The following is a 10,733-nucleotide window of genomic DNA, read 5'->3' as shown; positions in this document are numbered from 1 at the left end:
AAAGAACATTATGGGAATCAATAATCCACAGACTTTCAATTTATTATTAGGCGGGGAAATTAAAATAACTTTCCTTCCCCATCTTGTAGTATTATTACTCTAACAGAATAGTGGGGATTAAGACATTTTATATTTAAATTCTTGTAAGTATCAAGAGTTGTAGGGTCCTCAATGTTCTAACATTATATTGAAGCGGTTTTCCAAGCAGTACAAAGCAAACATCTTTTAATAGAAGCATGCAAGGACACTCTTTAACCTTTTTCCAGTAAGTTACAAAAACAACAGGTAGGAAGACAGAAGCTCCATTTTTCACCAAATAGCCCTGCTGTGTTTCTGCACATTTGAGTTCACTGTGCTATCTGTTCAACCTTTTGAAGTGCTTGGTATTTGCTTGATTCATCTTGGCTGGTTAGATCTCCTGGTGTATTCATGTCCATATCCTCATGTGGGGGCGTGACCGCAGCCCTGTCTTCTGTGTCAGCAGAAGACAGAAGGAAACAGTACTCCACCATCTTGGCACATGTGATACTAATTGATCTTGAAAGTGAAAAGTGGCACACTTGAGAAAACAGATTGATGCTCATCATCTTTATTACAAGGACATGGGTTTGTTGCACATACTGATCTGCTGCTTATTAAATGAGAAGCGAGATTAGTCAGTGTCAAGCTCAAAGTCTACAAGGATGCAAACAATATCACATCCTGCGACGATTAATTTAAACTCAGTGCATAATTTTATCTGATGTGGCTTAATTATGTTTGGCATATCTTTTCAGGAAAACAGGTGGATGCATAGATAGATGTTTACATGTTTACGTTGATATACACATAAATAGATGGTGGACAGAGAGAGTACATTGAGAGATAGATAGATAGATAGATAGATTGATGATAGATGAATAGATAGATGGATGGATGAGAGATGAATAGACAGATAGCTGGATGGATGAGAGATGAATAGATAAATGGATGGACGATAGATGAATAGATAAATGGATGGATGAGAGATGAATAGATGGATGGATGGATGAGAGATGAATAGATAGATGGATGGATGATAAATGAATAGATAGATGGATGGATGAGAGATGAATAGATAGATGGATGGATGAGAGATGAATAGATAGATGGATGGATGAGAGATGAATAGATAGATGGATGGATGAGAGATGAATAGATAGATGGATGGATGATAGATGAACAGATAGATGGATGGATGAGAGATGAATAGATAGATGGATGGATGATAGATCGATTTTTGCAAAGCCTTGCTTGTAGCATTACCTTTACTATGCACAGTGGCTGTTCAAGCAGCCATTAAAGATTGCTTCTTTCTCTTAGAGAGGGAACAAGTCTAACAATGAGAAGGCACCGCATAAAAAGGGGGATGTAAGAGAAAACAGGACAGAGGAAATGCATTTCTTTTCATTTTTCATGAGTTTTCCTCTGAGTACATCTTATTAGAGCTAAGGAAATCATCTGTTGCATTTATTCATGACTACCAGTAGGTGTAGCTGTAATTCTGCATGTTCATGCATCACTTGGAGCAGGCAGCGTGGGGGTTTGATGGTTGGGTATTGAGTTAGGAGACTGTGGATGGCAGACTGAGTGAAATGGACAGTGACGACAATCTGATTTGCCTTCACATGAAGCACTAGTTTCCCATATTTCCCATTTGCCTGTTCCCCTGAGTCTAGTCCAGTGTGAGAAGAGTTATGTGATGCTACTTAGAATACACAGTTTTCAATTACACTCACTATCATAACTGTCATCAACAGCAGCAACATCAGCGGCTAATCTCCTTTCCATTAATTTCCAGAGGGAATATAACTGTAAAACAAACAACTTTAGACTAAAACTCTTTTAACAACAAATGCAGATGCATATAGAATATTTTAAAACACACATTCTTTGTAGTCAAAACGTGTCTATAAAAACCTACAAAATACATACCTACAATGTAACAACATGAATTATATATCATGTTAAATTTATGTTTTCCCATTTTCAAACCACGGTATGTAAATAAGTATGTAATAATAGAATATTGAACCTTTAGCCTCACGCCAACCTCCCTCTGTGTGGTATCAAACTAATATGTCTGTAAGATCATTAGCTGGAGGGTTTGTCTGCTGCTATATACTATAGATGTCAATTTAGCCATTGGTTTGCATATTTTATCCAAATAATCATGTGATAAAACAAACATTTGCATATTGGATCACCTATTTATTTATTTTTAAAGCCTACAGGATCGTGCACGCTTACTTACCTGGCCCCTGTGTTCTTGAAAAATAAATGTATTAATTGTAATGTTACACTATTATAATGTTACTGAAATGCAAGTTATTTTTTAAATTTCTTTGTGTTGGAGGACGGAGAAGCAAACATCTAAAAGATCATCATCTTGTCATTAGGGAGCATAATTGTGTACTAATGGGTAAATTGGATGTGTGTGGCTTTAAATGGACAAAAAAAGGTGAAAATTGAAGCCATCCACCGTAGCAACTATTGGGGCTCGTGGCTGTTACGGCCTGCTGTCCTGCTGTTATGCTTTTACGGATAATATATCAAATCAACGCAACAGGTTTAAATTGGCTACTCATGTTCCAGGGGACTTAGAGCCAGCATGCCACCAGTACATTACCACCGAAGCGATTACAAAGTAGGACAAAGGAGTCACTATGTTACGGGCAGTCAGATAATAAAACCAAAAAAAGGAAAAGGGAGAAAAAAACACAATTTTCTTAATTGTCCCTTTAGCAAGAGACTTAGAGCTCAGGTTTGTGGTTCAGCATCACCTCCACCCGCCTCCCCTCCCGAGTGGCTGGTGTGTGTTGTCCAAGGTATGAAACATTATCACAACAGGATGCTGGCTGGGAAAACACTGAGAGTGCTTCCTCTCCAGTGCCAGTCACCTGGGAGGTTCTTCATTATTGCATTTTAATGTAACTTCTGATTCTGAGCAGGGAACAGGGGGTGAGCAACAGGCCTGTCTGAATTGATTGTAGTTTGCCTTTTTGATTGCCTTCAGAGTGGTTTTGTTGTATTTCCTATTCAAATGTAGAGATTAACACGGTACCGTGCATGCAGGAAGCTGACACTGTATAAGTTGATGGGGCAGTTAGAGTTAACGACTACGATTCATCCCGTTAACAATGATGGCAAGGTAGTATGTGTAACATTTTAGGCAGCTTCCATTCAGACAATTAAAAAAATAGGAAATGTAAAAAGCCTAATTTAGGCATTGCAGGCCAAAAAGTGGCCATGTGGGAGTGCAAAATTGCTGCATCTGAAGGTGGACTGATTGAACGACTACTTTTGTTTTCCATGGCAATCTTTGCTCCGAACACAAAGTGGCGCCCCATATAACACCACGCCTTCTGCTGCTCATTTAAATCCGGTATTTGACCGCAGGAACAATTCAATGGTCTGCTGGGAGGCGTTTTCCTTGAGAGTCTTTTGAAAGAGAACACGTCTTTGAGTCTTTCAACGTGCAACAACACACTTCAAAGAAACAACACCCCCCTCTCCTCCCCCCTCCCCCCAGCTTTAACAGGTAAAGACTCACACTCACACTGCTGTCTACTACTCTGTGATGTTTCACAGAAAAAACATTTGATTGTGATCTGTTTTCACGCTCAAGGTGCTACTGTGCCAGTGCATTTCCAAGGTAATACATTTTGAATCATGTTATTTTGCTGCAATTTTATTGGGGTTATATTGTGGGTCTGACAGAGATTAAGATGATGCCTTTGAGGGTTAATGCTATGTTTTTACAGGCTACACATAAAGTCAGCTGCTAGGTTCTGCATTTCTCTCTTTATTTTGTGTTACTTCTTTCTTTGCTATTTCAAATGTTGTATTAATAATTCTTAATTTGTGAAGTCCACTCTAAGTATATGCCATCTTGACCTTTAACTGTTTATTTAAAACATGTTATGTTTATCAGAAAAAAACTCACCAAATCACTAAAAAAAAAAACTGACCCAGTCCAACTTCTTTCCTATAATAATTTGTGTGTGCCAGCCTGCAAATATTAAATCACATTTGCAATGGTAGAATTTTTTTTTTACCTGAGCTTGAGCTGTTCTAAGGAAGTTTACGCTATTTCTTTATGTAGGCTTTAAAATAAAAGAGTGTGCCTTAGTTTTTTTCAGGCTATTAAAACATCCCGCCACTTCTAAAATCCCCATTAAACCACCATCTGGCCAGATGCACTAGTGCTTGGACCTCATCACTTCATGTTGTGTGTTTTGCATCTGTATTGTTTGTATTTGCATTAGGAAAATAGTGTTTGCAATCCATTATGAAAAAAACTGCTTCTGTCTATGGTTATTACTTGACCAAAGCAAAAAATGAGTACAGCAAAATAATGAGAAACAGTATTGTTTAAAAAATATCAGGGAAAGCAACAAGATCAAAGCCATTTTAGAGAGTTAAAGATGGATATCTATATGATGGATATCTATATGATCTTTCATCCTTGCAGAATGTTGTGTCTACTTTCCTTCCTTAGAGGCATTGTACATATACAGCTTATATGTACCTTCAATTCTGAAGTTTATTTTTAGTTGGTGAAAACAATGCTGCCATTAATGCAGCCATTAACACATTTTGGTCAAGCACAATCTATTTACATACTGTCATCTACCAACTTACTGCAAACACTGACGCATTTGTGGTATGCAAATATCCGGCCTGCCAAAATGTCGTCCTGTAAAACACAGAAAAAAAAAATGTTTCACTGTTAACAAAGCGGTTGACAGTGACTAGATTACTCATGGTAGAGCTCTTGGAATGCGTAGGGATTTTCACAATGTGCATGACGCTTCAAAAGCGAGCTCCGGAGTCAAAAGGAAGATTTTCTATTTCATTACTTGTGGATCCATGGACATTCAATCTCAGAAATAATGATATACTTGCAAAGCGTACAGCACAGTCAATCTCAGGATATGTGCATTGTATTAGGTTACAATGTGTGCTGTCTGACATTGCCATGGACATGAAAACGTGTGAATAACGGGACGTCGGCTTACAAAAGGCAGAGCGTGGCGACACATCCGAGTGAGTGGGCAGAGAAAAATGCAAGGATTTGCTTGTGATAGAACAGGCGTGGAATAGTAAGAGAGGTGCTGCTCCTGCTCCGGGACAGTAAGGAGATGATGCAAATTCAATATGATAATGACTGACCTGAAAAGAAGAGGAGAATAGGCACTGAGATGCGTCAGCACCTTTGTCTGTCCTGCAGATTGAGGGGGAAGCAGAGTTGAGCTGAGGTAAATCTTGAGTTTTCTTCACCCGCTACAGATGCTTTCATTTGGAGATGTCAACAGACCCTTGTTTGTCATCTCCTGAGAGACAGCAGCAGACTTTCGTCATCAAGCCCTCTGTCCTTGGGACTGCTGACCAGCAAGTAAACTGGAAATGGATGGGCCAAAAACAAAAGACCACGTAACATTAACCAGTACCTCCCTCTCAATTAATGTGTTTGCCTGTAACACTCATTCATTTATAATTAGATATCTGTGTCTCTCTTAGTCGTCGACTCTGCAAAGTTCTTTCCAGTAGATGTTATGTGTCATGAAGAAAAACCTCCAATAATGAGAGGTTTGTATTTTATTTAGACTATTTGTAATTTAATGTACCCCTTATTTAGAGCAATTGTCTGTAGCCAATAGTGTTTTGCGCCTATAGATTCCATCGTTTCCGTCTTCCTCTTTTCCATCTTTTCCTGCTTACTTCCTAATACTCCACCTTTGCCACAATGCATTTGGGTGCTTAGTAACTGGTGTATTTCTGCTGTTAAAGATAACATGTTACTGCAGGGGAACCTTTAAAGATTTGTAAAATCTTTTCTTTGTCCCTTGTATTTAACTTTAAATTAAACTATTAATCAGAACCCCGTGAACATTAGTTACAACCTTTTTGTGAGTAGGTGGCCGTGTAATCTCTCTAATTTCTTCTTTAAGTATAATGATACATAATTGTGTCTTTGCCAAATAAGTGTACACCACACATATTTATTCATAGATCATATAGCGTAATCATCTGTTGTATTTATTTTCAGTATCGCCTTTAAAAACTTCATCAATCAATTCTACATGCTTGTATTGATAATTAGATGGGTGCCTTTTGGGCAGAGTTGAGTATTATTCTCTAATCTACTGCACACTGAACCACCATCTCTGCAATAGAGAGTTTCCACTTTCCTCTTTTCAATGTGACCTACACAACCTATCCTCAAAGAGGATAAGTTGTGACATCTGGAGGATAAATTCATATGGTTTGTTACAATAAAGCATCCTGCGACATCCGCTCTCGATATAAAACTACCTCTTCTTTTCAATTGTAGAGCTAAAAATTAAGTTCCTTATAGCGCCCGATGCTGGTTTGAGTGCAGAGGAGGGTTTGTTTTTATCTCCACAGCATATGGGCAGCCTCCCCCTGCTTGCTGAGAATACCATGGAAAAAAAAACAGCAAGCAATCTGAGAATTAATACGCAAGAGCATACAAACCCATGTAAACCTTGCATTAATGCTTTGGGTGTGATGCTGCGTGTGAGCAAGAAACATTCATGGTTTGGAAAGTCGGCTAAACTTTTACGTTTAAACGTTTACGTGCATAAACCCTCAACCCTCGAATGATATTTTGCTGTCACTTCCCTCTCTCTGTACTTTTCTGAATTATATAAGGGAAATATATGTGGAATCATTAGAAATTGGAAAATAAATCTCCCACTGGCTTAAAAAAAACTCCCATATTTTGCCATAGATAAGCTTTAACATCAAATCCAAAAAGTAGGTAGAGGTAAGTCCATGCACCTCAGCAAGTCATGGAAATAGTACACTGTAACTGGAATATTTCATGTTTTCGCACTGCATCAATAATTTGTCACTTTTATTGTGCCCTGGGCACTGGGAGAAGTGAGCGAGTGTCATGGTGAGTGAAAAGTTGGCTTTTAAAGCCGTGTATAGTTTATGCTATTTTTTTGGTGAATATATGCCAATACTCTGTAAGACCGTAGTGCCGAAATTAAGTGGGAAAAAGTCGTCTTATGTACCATAACCAAACATTTTGAAAGACGCTTTTGGTTGGAAGGAATTGTTTTGATTTCCCTCAACATTATTCAAAATCTTGTCTGAAATCAATGAGCTGCGAAACCCTTATTATTTAGTTTAGACACATGCCAGTAATATCTGTTTACCTGATAGCATCTATTGATTTTCTGGGAAAGACAGAAAACAGCAGAATAAATCAAGGCCTTTGAAATGGGCACTCTGATGGCTTTGGGATATAAAACACCATGATCCGACTTTATTACAGTAAAAGGAAAGTTGAAACTAAAGCAGAATGGTTGTTAATGATAATGGCTTTACTCATAGCTATTTTTGAAATGTTCTTCTGTTGAAAAAATATCTGATCATCTAGACTGCAGTGGGACAGGCAGGGAAAAACTATGAAGAAAATAAAAACATGAATGCCCGTACCGTGATTGTGTCATAATGTACAATTTTCTATTGCAGTAAGGAAGGGTAAACAAACCTCAAAAGCACCAGCAGAATGAATAATGTGAATCAGGAATGATAACATCACAGAGCTTTTTCAGCTGTAGAATCTTTTTATTAACTATATATCATTGTCGAAACTGAAACTGAAAAAAACCTGATATAATATTGACAGTTGGACAAATTTCACCAATGATTTACTTTCATCAATAAACACATTTGTTTTAGTTGTGCATCATGCAACTTACTTGTGACTTGCTGCACTTACATGTGTTGTGTCCATGTTGCAATACATGAAAGTGCAAAGGATATTTTAAAGTCACAAAATGGCAATAGTATTTTGAATGCAACACGTAATAAATAATGATAAAGCTTTTTGAATATGCGACACTAATCATCTGTTTTGAGCAGGGCTCAGTGACTCGCCTCTTTGAGCGGATGAGGAGCAGGCCGAGGGTTCCTGCTGGACATGGAGGATGATCCTGCTGCAGTCGGAATAGTAGGTGTGTAAAACATTACATTACATGTTATTTAGCTGACGCTTTTATCCAAAGCGACTTACATTGCATTAAAACAAAATGAGGAAAGGACAAAATGATCAGAAACCTGTTAATATTGAGTTGCTTCTCTATTTGATTACTTTTACAGTATAAAAAAGAAGCAACCAGCCTCCAATATCATGATGGTGAATATTAAGTCCACTGAAGATGATGGTGCATTTAAATGGAGCAGAAGGTTTGATGTCAGAATATGAAGTTTGGTGTTATTGGTAGACTAATAGTAGTTTTGAGTCACACGGTTCTTTGCACCAAGGAGAATTTGAATTTAGAAAAACGGGCAGGGATATCACAGTGGAAGCAAAGAGCCATTATAAAGTAATTTACCAGACAGCTCTCTGCACTGTAGCAGCGTAATGAACAATGCTCAGGAAAGAGATTACTCTCGGAGGAGTGCTAAATTCACTACTTCCGTTGAGGCAGGTGGAAAAACAAAGTATTAAATAAGAGTTAGCTTGGACAGGCTATAGCTAAAGCACAAAATAGATTTGTGTCAGTGGTGTTTTGAATGACCATTACCCTCATGGTTAGAATATGTCTCTCTTTAGGAAACTTCATACTGAGTGAGGATCTAGAAAAGAACCCAATGTTGACTATTGAGGATTCGGCTTGTTAATCTTATGTTAAATTATTAATACATTGAACACTCCACCACAACCTCTTGTGAAGCTTTTGTTCTGTGATTTTATCACACTTTTTAATAAAAAGATTAAAACACTTTTATTCCAATACTTTATCAGCCAGTTGATCCTTGAAGTATTTTTCTCATACTGAAAAACTGCGATGCCGTTTTGTTTTACTTCTTGTCTCACAAGGAACTGAAGTCTTTAACAATCTACAAACCTAACTGGGACTTTTTAAATTGTAGAAAAACTATAATATATTAATTCAAGCATAACACGTAACAGACACGTGTCTCTCCCAGCAGGGGTACACATCTGTCCTGGTAATAAAGCAATAAAGCAATAAACACATCCATTTTCCACATCCCCACTTGTCTCAAACCTGTTCCAAAATGTTCCCCCAGCTCTGTTGGTGGGGATCACATCTGGAGAATATGAGGGGTTGTCTCCCCTCTCATCCTTCTGCCAGATGTTTCAAAGCCTACAGAAGCCATAAAAGTTTATTTTCCTCATTTACATTTCAATATTTGACTCATCTTTTTTTTGATGTAGCCAGACACAGAGCTCACTACAGGGGTCATCATGTCAGAAAAGGATTTGCACTGAGATTTATTTATTTTTATTGAAAGAAATTGATTATGCAGCATTAATCATAGCACATATTTTGGGGGTTTTAAAGTGTTCATTTCACACTGTTTTGTTTTGGGGGCTTCATGTTGAGGCATCACATTTCACACCCGTGTGTAACCTTTTGATTAAAATTAGATAAATGAAATGAAATGAAGGCAAGCCTCAATCTTTCATAAAGGTAATTCATTGAGTTATAAAATCTCATAACTTTGCAGCACCATATAAATAATGATTTAATATTCTTTAATTTAATCAGCTTTATGAAAATAAAAGTTTAAAGAAGGAACATTGCTGATTTTCAGACTTGGAATCATGGTTTGTGTAATAATGGGTACCAGTAACTAGACCAGTGCCATGTCTGTGGTTCAGGTAGACTGATTTAAATTTGTATATGTATGCGTGCTTTCATTATGAGAAAAGTTCAGCCTGAATGAAACATTCGATGCTTCAAATAATCTCAGTGTATGAGGTAACGTTCTGTGAACTTAGGTGATTGTGAAGAGGCTCAGTTACACTGGGACACAATCCATGCAATTAAAAAGAAATGAGAAAATAAAATCAATGCAGATCACTTACACTGTGGTGACAAAAGACTCAACAGGGGACAACATAGACCTAAATCTTAATTAGCAAGGATATTGATGCTGTCCCACAAAGGGCAATCCTAAGTAGGAGACCAATAAAAGTACCAAATGTTACAGGTGTAGATTCCAAAGTAAAATGTAAGAAAATATGTAAAAATGCAATCAGAAGCATGACATTCACTCTGAATCAATTAATAATTGAAAACAAAATGGTGACCTAATGCGAGGCCTAAATAGCTTGTATTGCTGGAGTGAATCCAGAGGTGGAATCATTCTGAGCCATCTTGGATTGCAGGAATTTGCTGGTTGAGCCTTGAAGCTGCAGTATACTGTAGGTTCAAGGTGTGAGGTGTTGTGTCTTGTCCGCGGGTCCGCTACCAAGAGGAAGGTGTGATCGATTGGGGAGAATCCTGCACATTGGTCTTCCATCTTTTATCCAATAAGGCATTTTCACAATGAGAAAACGATGGGCTCAGTTCAGTCTCGAGATTAATGGACAAATAGCAGAAATATTGGATTCACACATATTCTTCTTCACGGATAGGCACACATTTGTCGTTTTAAATGAACATGGTACCAATCCCCTAATATATGTACACATAAAATACATTTGGATGTCACATTTATATACAAACTGTGATGTGTGTGAACTTAACTGTATCTGTGAATACTCAAGTAATATGTTATTTGGGTAATTGTACCTAGTTACATTGCACCACTGCTGAAACAACAGCACAATGTTCTTAGATTTTTGCTCTCAAAGGGCACCGGATTGATGCATTTGACTTTTTTTCAAGATCCCTGCATCCCCTTTGAGGACCTAAAATCCA

Source organism: Pungitius pungitius, chromosome 4 (assembly GCF_949316345.1).
Source record: "Pungitius pungitius chromosome 4, fPunPun2.1, whole genome shotgun sequence".
In the NCBI taxonomy this organism is placed as follows: Eukaryota; Metazoa; Chordata; class Actinopteri; order Perciformes; family Gasterosteidae; genus Pungitius; species Pungitius pungitius.
The sequence above is the reverse complement of the archived record's forward strand: the minus strand, read 5'-3'. Positions refer to the sequence as shown.